At 37.6% G+C, this 14,851-nt stretch overlaps 1 protein-coding gene across 3 annotated transcripts in view; it reads right to left on the reverse strand.

Annotated features, from left to right (window-relative positions):
• Positions 1 to 14,340, reverse strand: part of LOC26526255 (unconventional myosin-VIIa) — a 713,556-nt gene extending 699,216 nt beyond the window's left edge. The window contains exons 1-2 of one of the 3 annotated variants that reach the window (XM_026976734.1): positions 13,838 to 14,340; positions 13,732 to 13,779 (exon numbers count right to left, since the gene is read on the reverse strand). The gene's annotated coding sequence lies outside the window, so the exon portion shown is untranslated. Of the gene's footprint in view, positions 1 to 13,108; positions 13,425 to 13,731; positions 13,780 to 13,837 lie in introns of those variants that run through there. The other 2 variants (XM_026976731.1, XM_026976733.1) reach the window with 2 other exon arrangements.
• Between the last annotated feature and the right edge of the window lie 511 nt (positions 14,341 to 14,851).

Below are 14,851 nucleotides of genomic sequence, written 5' to 3' on the forward strand. Positions count from 1 at the left end.
AGTTGAACTCAAAAGAGGCTTGTGAAAAGTGGCTGTCCGAGTTCTTCGCAAATAAGGAGGGTGGCTTCTACGAGGGAGGTATTATGAAGTTGCCGTCTAGATGGAAACAGATTATCGAACAAAACGGCGCATATTTGAACTAAATCCGATCACTGTAACACTTTTTATAAAGCATTGAATAAAGAGCAAAAAGGCGGAAGGGAGATTTTTGCCAAACTATTATATAGTGAAATGTTTAAAGTTAAACCGAGTCGAACAAATGTCCTGTCCCGTGGACTAAGAACAACGTTAAGAAAGAAAATAATAAAAAAATCAATGAAATAGGTTCACGACTTTATTGATTAAATGTCAGCTTAAGACTAACTCTTGCGACAAAAATATTTCTTGTGCTGCCCTTTTGTTTACATTAATTTTGGGACCGAGAGAATAACGAAAGATTTGGAGTGCCTGTAAGGAGAGCGCCATCGCTCACTCAGGATGTGGTGGTTTACTGTATTATAATTAAGGAACATTATCCACAATATTATCTTTTAAGCTACACATTAGGTTAAGTTCAGAAGCAACTGAACCATTCCTAGTGACTTTAAGATTAATGAATAATAAAACCGTAGTTCGTCACTATGAAAAAAATTTTTTTTTATCATTGTATTAAATGCTCAAGCATATAATTCAACTCACTCTGGTCACACTGCGCCTGCCGTAACAAACAAAATAGAAAAAAAAGGAACCACCACGATAATAAAGGGGAATATTCAGCCACTACTCAGTGGTGGCGGTGTACAATCGAGGTACAATTCTGGTACAATTCAGCACTTAACTCGTGTCAAACAGCTCTTAGCACGCCCCTCGCCCTGCGCTCTGCGCAATCGGGAGGCTGTTATAGTCCTGTTATTTCTATAATTGAGTTATATTTACAATTTTACTATTTAGTAAATATATTATATTATATCGTATTAATTGTAATAATGGACAAAAAATCATTGACTCACTCGCTATCTAATGATGTGCATGATTTTGAGAAGATGAGAAAAATAGCAGGCCCTGGAACAATTCGATCCCATATATTACATAGCATTACATCAGCAGATATAATTATTTTGGCTCATTGCAAAATTCTACTCACTCTTACTCTTACCCATCGGTAACAATAAGTACTAACCCTAACGTTACTTCCTCTATCATCATGACTCATGCCAGTGGATCACCTACATAAACTTACACCGTTGCGGCTACTGCGGGATCCAATACCTCCTCAACAATGTCTCTTGAAAATAGCCCATTGAACAAGACAACGACATCTACATTCCCAAAGAAATATTTGTTTCAAACAGCATACATGAAACGTAAAGGAGTTGCTCACGGACCCCAAGTTACCCGTAAAGCTAGGAAACAGATTACTAACCTGCCCAAGATTGTGACAATTTCCCCATCGGCAAAGTCTCTAAGCAATAACCGATTTGCAGCTCTGGCTGAAGAAGAGGAGCTTGTGATGGATCAAGACTTGTATGAAACTGTTCCTAGACTTTCTGATTCCAGTATCAGTGGAAAAGAGTTCTGAAATATGCCATCTAAGCCTCCAGCTATATTTGTTCCGGATATTAAAAATCCCCACGCCTTTGAACATGCACTGAATACGTGCGTTGGTGAGAAGAACAATAACATTCGCACCTCTAGATTAGGTGTATCACGGATTTACACATCCAACTCTGATGCTTTCCGAGCTGTTGTAAGGCATTTATCACTGATGAATTGTCAGTTCTGGCATCTTGTCATTAAGGAGGACAAGTCATACCAAGACAAGTCAAGTCAATGCACGCAAACATGCCCAAAGCACAAATTGAAATTTCCTTGCTGACCTTGGATTTGATGTACTTAATAACTATTGCCCGAGAAAAGCAGATTGGCAAAACGAACAGATCTCTGAAGACGACGACGAAGCAGTAATGAACTAAAAGTAAAGGAAAAACCTATTTTTCGTTTACCTAAAATAAGAGCGAATATAGACAAAGCACTGAAAATAACTCAGCTTGGCAGATATCGAGTCACTGTCGCTGAAAAGAGTTACAAAATTTTGGGCACTCCAAAAACTACTGTCTCCAAAATCCAATTTGTGGTAAATGTGCTGGATCCCACACAACTGGTTTTCTATTGTGCACCAGTGAAAATTTATTGTGCACCAATTGTGGTGGTGACCACGCTTCAACGGACAACATGTGCCCAGTGAGGGTTGAAAATTAAGTAGGCTAAAAACAAGACCTTGGTCTTCTATCTCAAATGGCAACACTGATATATCAAAAAATTTTAATTACTCCTCAGGCGGATTCCTCTTGCTGAGGCAGTAAGAGACAATATTTCATATCGTTGATAATAAATTTCAGGCACTGGAAACAGACAACCTTGACATTTACGCTAGAATAGACAAAATGTATAAATTAATTGAAGAGACTGTTGAGTCTAAAAAAAACATTTCGAGAAGTGGTCTTGCTTCTTTTAACTCGGATTCCAAAATGACTGAACCAATCATAAAAATCGGATTGTAGAACGCACGGGGGCTAGAAAGAAACTGCGATGAGCTCCATATCTTCCTCAACGTGCATAATTTAAATATCATGTTCATTACCGAAAGACACTTGCGTGAAGAACAGCACATCTATCTACCTGGTTACACCTCTTACCATGCCTACCATTCCAGTGGCAATAGCAGAGGAGGTGCCCCCAACCTCCCATCTCAACAAATGACCGACAAATAGCGATAGTTCAGCTGCGGACATCGGAAGGTACTGTTGCACTTGCAGCAATGTACCTTCCACCCAATGAGCGATTGTTGAAATCTGTGATTGAATCCCAACTAGCTTTGCTAGGCAAAAAATGTATAGCAAGTGATTACAATGCAAAACACGCTTGGTGGGGCAATCCTAGGAGCTGCGCTAAAGGCAAGTTGTTGCAGGAAGTCGTTGCAAATGGCCGGTACCAAATATTTGCAACGGGAGAGCCAACATTTTACTCTTCGAACCCTCGATTAACACCATCTGCACTCGATTTCTCCATAACCAACGGGTACGCCATGAGCAGGTTCAATATCCGAAAGCTTCATGAGCTCTCATCTGATCACACTCCACTTCAGGCAGAATTGCCCACTATGCCGCTAAACAAGATACAACGCACACGGTTACTTGCTCATGGTGCTAATGTAGAGTTGAAAGCCTCTAAAAGACTTACCTGACGCAAACAAATGATCTGAGCATGGATATCCAAGGAACAGATGGTATTGATAATGCCACCAACCCCTTTATGAGAAACTTGAAACAAACTGCAGCATGCGCTGTATACAATATAATATAAATCTACAAAATGTACAAACTTTCCATCAGCCTCAAGTATCCTCCACAATAGCTAATCTTCTTCGGCTTAAACGAAGGGTTGATCTTACTCTTAAAGAACTCAGTATCTTGTCTCTAAATTAAAACCAAAGATCCAGCATGGCACACTGGAACAGGTGCATAGAGTGGTTAACTTTACATTAGAGGCGATGGAAAGGACAGTGTACGCGGTAGCAGCATTCCTGGACATCCAGTAAGCATTTGACAGAGTTTGGCACCGGGCTTCTGTACAAAGCCAAGTATCTCCTCACACCACAGCTGTTTCAACTTGTAAAAAGCTCTTGGAAGATCGGACATTTTGCGTGGCTTGCTATGGATGCAAGACTTCCTTAAAATGCATTGAGGCAGGCGTTCCTCCAGGAAGTGTTCTAGGGCCAACATTGTAGCAAGTCTGGTCCACGTATAGACTAACAATTCATTTAGTAAAATACAATGCTCAGTTCAAAAGAGCGGCTCCTAAAGCCAGAGTTAACGAACTTTTCAAAAACTGGTTTCCAAATTAAAACTATTGTTGGTTTTTATCTTTAGTTTTACGACTATTTAAAAATCCCGCTAAATAAGCGGAAAGTCTGTATATTTATACTGTTTTTGCTGCCAAAACCTTTGAACTCGTGAGGATGAACTTGTATTACATGAACTCGTTAGACGGGCATATTTAAATGCTATCTTTGCTATCCAAAATTATTTTCTCTTATTCACGTTTTGTTTAAAAACGACCTAAACAATTTATCTTTAAAATTAAAACTGCTGAAAACTGTACATTATATTGCCAGTATCTTCGGGTTGCCCAACTTTTGATATTTAGTACCTTGTTTTATTAAGTTACATTCTTAAGTATATACTTATCAAGATATAAATGGCGAAAAAAGTTTATGCGAACTTCATTTGCACATAGTATTATGGAATACTTAAAGGAGCATTGGAAATTTAAAATTCCATTCAAAAACTCTTGTCTTTATAAGCATATTAAATAAAATGTACCTTTTCGTCTCACTTTTATAAAAAGTGAGCAATAATAATCTTATGAAGAAGGGCAAATGCGAAATTGAAATAGATTTTTTAATGCCTGACGGCACAGACAACATTTGTGCCCATAATTTTTAATATCTCGGACCACAGCACAAAGGAAATAAAAAACAGGAGACTTCCCGGACTATCAAATACCGGTTACTCAGCTAGTGGGAACGTGAAATAACAAACTACACGTATTCTGGAATATCAGAGAAATTGAGAAAGAAAAAAATAAAATTTAAAGAAAATTACAAGTCTAGAAGTCTAATAAAAAATGAAAAAAATATCAAAACATTGGGCGAGTAATTTAATGGGTTGCCGCTGAAAACCTGTCTTTAAATCAGGACTCGGTGGCAATTTGTTCATCGCATTCACAGACGAGAAAATCGACAAACTATTGGAAAAATTTTTGACTTTTGAAAATTTAGAAACTTTTTATCGGCAACTTTGCTATACTTCTGAACCCACTGCCACCAAACAGCTTGGAGTATTTTGCTGTAATAGTCATCTGTAGAATTGGAAGTCTCAGAACCTTAAAAAAAAGTTAAATAAAAAAAAAGTTACGTAATTAGTAATAGACGTACAAGTTTTATCAGCCACAAGTATATCGTCTTCCGCCCGCAAAAAGTCCTTCAGCTCCAGTAAAGCATCACAACACAAAAGACAATAGATAAATGAATAAGAGATATTGCTGGCAATGGTACTTGTCCTCCACACACGATCACTATAATCCAGGAATATTCTACTGTTGACTTTTGCTGTAGATCACGATATAATACGAACGCATTTATTCGTAGTTTAGCGTGTAACAGTGTTTTAAATGTAACGTAAGTTTTATTATATGTTTAATGTCCTAAATGATGTCTTAAGTAATACAAAATAAATTTTATTAAGGTGACTACAAATTATGTATTTCCTTACGGTCCACATGACTTCCAGTTAAGTGGCTCCGGCAGATAAGAAGTACGTTCATCGGGTGGTCTCCCTAGTCCAGGTTTTATCCAGGTGGGGTGGCTTCTTACGACGATTATGGTGGAGGGCATGACTTGTCTCCTGATCACTGGCATTTTGGCTCAGCGAGAATAATTTATATCAAACAAATGTATTTAACGGCGGAGTGCCGGAGTTGCTAGTTTTTATTCTTAAAGTGCTTGCTCAGAACTGAATACAGTGAAACGGGAAAATATGAATTTATACTAGCTCCAATGCATCACGCCATGAATTCATGGTCGGCAAGCCGAATCAGCAGTTGTGCAGCGCAATGCGGTATCTCGGATAAAGGGTGTCCAATTTTCGCTGCTCTCCGTTCTTAGCGCGGAGCGCTGAACTTGATTTGGGCGCATCAGCATTTTATACAAATCTACTTAGTTGCTATGGCAAATATATTACTAGTTGTTAACTTACATACCATGTATCGGCTAGCGCAAAAGAGAAGATCGGCCATAAGCTTTGTTACGTGCTTGTCGATAATATGGAAATCGTTTCTTATTGAATACAAAACATACAATAGCTAAAAGACAAATACATATATGGTATCCAAAATGTTTTTCTTATAAAATCAATCCTGGTTTCCAAATGTTGTTGCTTACAAAATTCATGATAATGCTGGGCAATTAGTAAATTCATTTCGTTATAGTTCCAACGCAAGTCGCCTTATTTATACGTCCTGCTAAACGCAGAATACAGTCGTGGTGCTAGAATTCGATATCGGCCGACCGTTTTTTAACTGAGTTACTTATTGGAAAAAAGGAATGGGACTGAATTGCATAATAATTTTTCAGAACTGTTATTTTTATCAGTTGCTAGTACCATACACATTTATTTTTGAGCAACTCGATGGCTCGGCGAACCCAACAAAGAACTCGTGGTAATTTCTAATAATTACTAGATTTGTGTATTATATCAAGTGTGACATATTGGGCTGCATCCCTATATCCTTTACATTGTGTAGTTGGTCGTTCCAAGTAATCCAAACTTTGTGAAGACTCTCAGGAATAATCTGATCCCACATGCTTTTGCTCTTATAACTATAGGTGCTATACATCCAAAAGAGTAAAATATGGACATTATCATGAAGAGTAGTTGTCTTGGTTAAAGCAGATGTTGCTTTGGCACTTCTTTAAGCCCAATAACCAATTTAGCGTGGAACATCCGTGTGAATTTCAGCTATTTGTAAAAAACTGAAACACTATGTGATGTTACACAATCTTTATCCGTATTGATTTGGTCAAAAACGCATAAACAAACTGTATGCGAAGGATACAATTTACCTTGTGAGAACGAGCTTTTTATCACTCTCCTCAGGCTGCACTGTGCGCATTAGCTCTGACACATTTAGCCCTCCAATCAGCAAATCAAAGACAACCTAATCCGTTTCGGCAAACACATTGTCGAAGAAACCACAGAGACTACAACACAACTGTCTGATTCGGACGAATTATATTTCCTACAGAAAGGGCTGGTATAACAGAGTATTTAAATCAATTCACAACTTAACAGTATTATCAAGCTGCCTACGATGCCATGTCATTGTCACTGATCGTGATCATGGCATATTTTCTCCGAGGACCATGAAATGGAAGCCAAAAAAACGGACTGCTAGATCACAAGAAAACTCAGCCGAATCATCCGAATCAACGGCCAGGTAAATCTTCAGTCGCATCAATATGTGTACCTAACTTCAGCGTCATGCCGATTATGAAGCCGGCAGTCAGTCTAGTAGTAATATTTTCTAATTACACTTCAAGCATGTGTTAATGTACTTTAACCAACATTTCTATTTACATATAATTTTGTTCACATAAGCGTAACAAAATGTTACTTATAAAAGCCCTTATGTTTACTCAACAAAATCAGTTATAGTATTGACTACAGAGATAAGCCTGTACAGTGGTTCATGTTGCCCTCAAAAAATAATAGGTTGGCAAATATCTCCCTTTCGCTTTTTGCTCTTTATTCAATGCTTTCTAAAAAGTGTTACAGTGATCGGATTTAGTTCAAATATGCGCCGTTTTGTTCGATAATCTGTTTCCATCTAGACGGCAACTTCATAATACCTCCGTCGTAGAAGCCCCCCTCCTTATTTGCGAATAACTCGGACAGCCACTTTTCACAAGCCTCTTTTGAGTTAAACTTTACACCACCAAGGGCATTCGCCATGGACAGGAACAGGTGGTAATCACTTGGCGCTATGTCCGGGCTATATGGTGGATGCGATAAAACCTCCCATCCGAGCTCCCGTAGCTTCTGACGAGTCATCAACGAAGTTTGTGGTCTGGCGTTGTCCTGGTGGAACACTACACCCTTCCTGTTGGCCAATTCTGGACGCTTCTGGTCGATCGCCTGCTTCAAGCGGTCCAGTTGTTCGCAGTAGATGGTAGAATTAAGCGTCTGGCCATATGGGACAGGTCATAGTGGATGATTCCCTTCCAATCCCACCAAACACACAGCAAAACCTTCCTGGCCGTCAATCCCGGCCTGGCCACTGTTTGGGACGATTCACCGGCCTTCGACCACGACCGTTTTCGCTTGATATTGTCGTATGTGATCCATTTTTCGACGCCAGTCACCATCCGCTTCAAGAATGGGTCGAGTTCGTTCCGTTTCAGCAGCATATCGCAGGCGTTGATTCGGTCCAGAAGGTTTTTTTGCGTCAAATCATGCGGCACCCAAACACCAAGCTTTTTTTTGTATCCAGCCTTCTGCAGATGGTTTAAAATGGTTTGGTGACTAACTCTCATCTCCTGGGCGATGTCACGAGATGCCACATGCCGGTCTAACTCGATGTATTCCATGATTTGATCGGTATTTGTCGTCACAGGTCTTCCGCCGGCTGGCTTATCCATGGTGTCGTTTGTCAATTGACAGCTCAATTTGAGAGCTCAATGATAATTAAGTCGGAGCCAGGCGATTTTACAGCCTTCACTTGATCTTTAATGACCTGTTGTGCTATGTCAGATGCAGTAAGGGTAAATGAATTGGTTGCTGGAATCGGTTAAAATAATTTTTTAAGATGATCAGCGAAGGCTCTTGCTTTGTCCGTGTCACTACGAGTCCAGTACCCGGTGAAAGTTTAGGAAGTGCTTCGGCTGTGCTTATAGCTTAGGGTATCCTTTTGGTCATGGCAAAATCAATTAAACCTGGAAGATTCCTGGGATCTGCTGGCCAGTATGTAGGCGCTCCCGGGGAAACGTAATAAGGCAGGTGTTGCGGCTGATTAATCGCATTATACAGCTGCTTTCCTTTAGGGCTTTAGGGCTCGACTCGGCTATTGAGAAAGTATTATTCAAATCCGTCCAACCTTTTTCCAAGAAGTAGCTCAATTAGAAACCGGTCGGCAGATATCGGATTCTGCGTTCGGACGACTGTATTCTGCGTTTAGCAGAATGTATTGGTAATGCGACTTGGGTTGGAACTATGGCGAAGCGACTTTACTGGTTGCTCAGCATTATCACGAACTTTGTAAGCAACAACATTTGGAAACCATGATCGATATTATAAGACAACTGTATAAATATATATAAATACTGTATGTATTTGTCGTTTAGCTAGAACCATTAGGTCCAACTAGCTGTTAAGCAAAAACCTATACAATGCCAAAACCGCCTATGACGGGACAGCTACCTATAAACAGGATTGCGGCCTATGTCAGACCCTTTACATATTTTGGGTTAGACTATCTCGGTCCCTTTTTTGTAGCGATTGGTAGGCGTCATAAAAAAGGATGGGTAGCGTTATCACCTGCATTACCACAAGGTCTATACACCAAGAGTTTTCTAAAGATTTGTAACTTGTAATTTTTGTAAAGTGTACAGTGTAAAGAAAAAGTACCTCAAGTTGAATTTTTCAAGGTCTATCAAAGGAAGCCACACCGTCAACGCAATCGATGTCGTTAAACTCGAATCGATGTACTCGATGTCATCGGTGAATCTCACCAAGCGCTTTGATTCACGGGTGTTGGAATGTACATTACTAGATTCTTTGAAAAGTACGTAACAAGCAGAAGGAAGCGTTTCCGACCATATTAAGTATATATTATATTCTTAATCAGGATCAATAGCCGAATCGAACTCGATCTCAGGAACTACGAAAGCTAAAATGTTAAGATTAAGCATGCAGTTTGCAGAGACATAAACAAAACTGTCACGCCCAAACATTTGAAAGAAATTTTGTAAATTCCAAAAAAAAGGTTTGCCACGCCCACTCCAACGCTCACAAACCGAGCAAAACAGAGAAAACAATTTTTATAACAATTGATTTAAAATCGATCACTGCTTTAGGACTTTAGATACGTTTCCAGAGGGGTTGTTCGTTTAATCTTTTTTCTGGTCATCGGGTTAGCCAGGTGGTTGATGTTCGTTGTATCACCTCGAGTGACGGGTTATCTGTTCTCTGACAGGAATATGGAGGTCCTTTGCTAGGGCGTTGTTTCTGATGTACCAATCCGCATTTGCAATCACGCGCAGCGAGTATTTCTTGTCCAATTTAAATTTTTTTCTGAGAAATTATTTATTTATCTGGCACTTCTCTTATATTGACGGTTAAACAACTGCATGCTTGCAATAAAGAGCGAACAAAAATAAAAAGAAAGACGATAGCCAAACAAACCTTCACATTCTTAAAAAAATTAATATATTTATTAAAGGTATTAATGCTTAATTAATTATATAACAAAATATATAAAATAAGTCAAGGAAGGATGGAAGAAATTATAAGAAATAACTTTTTGCTTGACCGGCACTACTATTATTTTACCCGCAACAGTAAGTCGGAACTGAAATAATCGGAAAAAATTACAACAAGCTGTTTAAACTGTTTACCTTAGCTCTAGAATCTTCAGTTTCGTCATATATGGAAGGAGTACTTTGTGATCTGTCGTCATTAAAAAGGTAACAAATTGGATGCAAGCAATTACAGAGGAATCTATAAATGATAAATGATTTTTTTTTTAAATATTGACACTCCTTATTTGCAGCACCTTTGTAGGTCATATTTTTTGCACGGTGATATTGTCAGCACGGTTTTATGACACGCAGATCAACAGCCACTAACCTTTTGGAACTTCCTTCGTAATACAGGACTTCAAAAATTATCTTCAAACATATGTCATCTGCACAGACTTTAATAAAGCCGTTGACTCTTTTAATCATTCAATTTTGGTAAGAAAGTGTATTCCCTATTGATCTTGCAAATTGGATATTAAGTTACCTAAGCTAAGGGTCCTTTTTAAAAATTCTCTTTCTTGTATGTTCCGAGACACATCCGACTTCCCACAAGGGAGTCACCTTGGAGTCACACAAGCTGATGATCTTGGCGTTATTTTAGACTCTACTCTCAAATTTTGAGACCATATTTCGTCTATTGTCAATTAGGCCAGGGGTTTGCTTGGTTTTATAAAAGGTGGTTTGCCTTACATCGCCTAAATTGGGATGCAATCTTCATACTACCTCCTTATTCCAGTAGACTAATTTTAATTAATTTACCTTCCCTAGCTAACCATAAAACGATAGTTGGAACAGTGTTTATTTGTAATCTGATTCGTGGTGAAGTTAGCAGTCCCGACTTGCTTGGCTAAACTTCTCTGTTCCAAGCAGATTCAATAGAAACTACTTTCCCCTACACTAGTCGGCATAAGTATTTTGACAAAATAAACGCTAAACGTTTTGTCAGTAAAACTATAAAATGGCTTGATATGATAGTAACGATTATTTTTTATGTGTAAGAAACATAAACCTAAAAATTAACAAACGAATATTTCTTCTTTGAAACCTATAAAGATATAAACAATTTAATAAAATATGATGAATTTTTGTATTTGGCATACATAAGTCTTTTGACAAGCCTTTAATAACAAAAAATAAGTTTAAATGAAGCTGGAGCTGTTTTGAAAGAATTCATGAAATATATATCCTCCTTAGAAATTAATAACTTTTTGGAGTCGGTCCTTTGCTGAATCCACCAAATTGTGGAGGATCTCTGGAGTTATCTATCTCAGTGATCTCAGAAATCATCTCCTCCCGAGTTTTGTGTAACGAAACTGTTCTTTTGAGTTTTAAAAGGGACCAGATGTTCTCAATAATATTTAAATCTGAACTTTGAGGTGGCCAGTTCAAGACGGTGACGCCAACATCCTTTAGAAAATTGGTTATCATTCGGGCTTTGTGGCATGGAGAATTATCTTGCTGCAGGATAAATGACTCCCCGATCAGCCTATATCCAGAAGGAAATGCATTTTCGTTTAGGGTTGTTAAATATTGTCCTTGGTTCATCGAGCCGGAGATGTGGACCAAGTCATCCAACCCATTGTAGGCAACACATCCCCACATCATGACAGAGCCACCATGGCCCACTTTCTGACAAACGGGGTGTGTTTTTTTGTCTTTGCTGAGTTGGCAATCTTACAACAATTTTTAGTTTCGACGAGTTATACGGGAAAGAGCTTACATCTGTCCATAAAACACTTCTCCAGAACGACTTTGGCTTGTCCATATCTTCTTTTGCAAATTTCAACCATTTAATCTTGTTTATTTTTGAAATATACGGCACATCCTTAGCAATATATGTCTTCATGTCCTGTTCCTTTAAGCGTCGCCGGACTGTGCGCTCACTGATTGCCTTACGATCACTTTTCGGAAGGCTGGCGGTAAGATTTCACTGCGTTGCAACGGCTTGGGGTTTCGCAAGAGGATTTTTTTTTAATTCCCGTATAAGGATTTTATCGTCAGCGAATGTTGATTTGCGCTTAGGACCAGTTCTTTTTAAGTTTTTTAAGTTATTATATGTTTTAAACTTTAAACTCTTTCGCAATGTTTTTTACTTTAAATCCAGCGTTAAACTGTGCTACGATTGATGATCTAATAAACAAACTTAACTCAGCCTTTTTACCCATGGCCAGCAATTAATTTTTGGTTTTTTAATAACGTTTAATATCCAAAAAAGTGAAATTTAAACAATTGTTGATTTACACGTGCTCAAAAGCAGGATCCCATTTTCTAAATGAGATTGTCAAAGTACATGTGCCAAACAAAAATTGATTGTCTGTGTGCATTCTTGTAAGTAGAAAGACAATATAATGGGTAAGCCGTATAAAAATTGTCATTTTGTGTGCTAAATATTTATTCTTTGCTTTGCAAATCATATTCGCACCGTTAGCTAATTGTATAAAGCGCAAGCCAGTTTCAAAAGAAGCTGACAATTTTGTCAAAATACTTATGCCGACTAGTTTATTTTAAATCATTGTAGATCTAACTATGAGTTGCATGACCCCTACAGTACTATCTTTTTTAACAGATAATTAGATCTTACAAATATTTACATATTTTCTCGTTTTTTTACTATTTCCTATATCGCGTCTTCTCGCGAATCGAGCCGTACGATACACGGCAGCGCCTCTCGGTCGGTTGGGCCGGAGGTGGTCCGTGGAACTAACGAGAAAAAACAATTACTTTAATTGGTTTCAATCATATGTATATGACTAGCTTATTAATGGAAAAGAAAGCCAATCATTGTTGTTTTCGATCAAAAAGCATTCTAGTTCGGTACACACCAGTTTTATAACAACATAACATATGTATGTGTAACTATCACGACCACAATTTCTTAAATATGTTACGATTTAACTTTTCTTTTTGTTAGTTTATATCGAGCTGGCAAACAAATGTGATTCCTTTACGCTAAATATCGATATTTAAATTTAGGAAAATATTTCTGTGACTTACAAATGAAAAAAAAGGGAACCACATATGTATAACACACGAGACTAAAAGAAACGTAAGGGCCGTTTAGACAGGGATTGCTTTTAGCTTTTTGGACGAAAATCAATTTTAATACCCGTCACTTGTAATGTTAAAGAATATACTTTCAAATAATTGGATGTACATATTCATTTTTTCATTTAATTTCTAGTTCAGACCTAGGTTTCTTATACGTGATTTACCTTGCTTACCCATTTTCTATATTTATTCTCTTTGTACATATAATTATTTCATATTTGCATTTTTTATGTGGACCAAACCCTTCAGAGCACTCCATCACCTAATTAATTAATACAAATTCTGACGTTACACTATTAACAAATTTAGAAATGGTTAGCAAGTAGGCTACTCAAATTAATTTTTTAATATTATATTCCAAATCCAAACTTAATTTTAACACAATGGCGTCAGGCATCACTTGATCAAGTTCGAGTGTGCGTTTGCTGCCATTTGAAAAAATGTATTTAGTATGTATTTGTACCGGGAAAATTAATCCAGGAAGCGTTTTTTAAGCCTGCATACATATGTATATCCTCTCGGCAAATGTGTGCTAGTCATTTTATTTTGTTGACAGAGTTTGTACTTACATTTTTATAGTCGGTTAAAAACGTACATATGAATTCGTAGAACGTCGTCTAACAAAATATTTATGTTATCTTTGTTCGATATAAAAAAAGAAAATAAAAAACCTACCTCTATCAAACCAACTCGGTAATACCTAAGTAGACAGCGCTTCAAATTGTCCTTCTTTTGTCGAAAACTTAATAAATGTTTTATTTTTACAACTATTTTATTGATTGTAATGATTGTAATCTCTCAAGTAGATGTACCTATGTAAGAACTCAAATAAAATTTGAATTGAATTGAATTTGATCCACTAATCTATCGAAGTGTAACACTAAGGTAAAAATTGAGATTCACATTATAACATTAGGCATGTATGTGCATATAGACCAAGGTCTTATGGTAAGACAATTTCCTTTAAATGATAAAGAATCGTCCAGTTAAGAAAACTCGATTTTTTCGTACCTTAACATATTTTTAGGTTCTTTTCACACTAGATCGTATCCCTTAAGAGAACTCGATGACCACGTTGTATCCAATTCAGTGTGCGGAGTGTTTACAAAGTAGTTGCGTTGTCTTTGCGTTTTTAATCGATTTTAATATTTCAAAGACTTTAAAGCAAACGGTAGTGTTGTACTTGGCCCACAACCCGACTTTATTGACGGCTTGCTCGACTAATCGTTGTCGCAAGTTAATTATATTCGAAACTTTCTTGCTCGATAATTGGATCTACATATGTCTTGTAGCAAGTCCTGACAGTGTGTTTCTGGCCAGAGTAGCACCTTTAATTCAACCTGAGGATCCATATCATCAAAGTTTTGAGGTGACAATCGACACAGGTACCGTAATAAAAAAGAAATAACAGAAGTCAACCAAACGAGTTCACTGTTTTCGCAAGGCAAACTTTCTGAGGCTAAATAATTTTTTCCGAAACAGTTTTATTACTTCGTTAACACTAAGCGCAGAACTTTTTGAAAATACTACTGTAACATCGGATCAGGCTATAGCCGATCGATTCTCCCAGTTTTTTTAAACAACATATTGTATTTTACGGTACCTCATTTTGAACAGCCTTACTCTTACGCGGTATCAAAATGGAATTAATATATTGTCCCATTCTAAACGAAAGCTCACAGCTTTACG

The sequence above is a fragment of the Drosophila erecta genome, unplaced genomic scaffold, assembly GCF_003286155.1.
Source record: "Drosophila erecta strain 14021-0224.00,06,07 unplaced genomic scaffold, DereRS2 tig00000021-arrow-pilon, whole genome shotgun sequence".
Classification (NCBI taxonomy): domain Eukaryota; kingdom Metazoa; phylum Arthropoda; class Insecta; order Diptera; family Drosophilidae; genus Drosophila; species Drosophila erecta.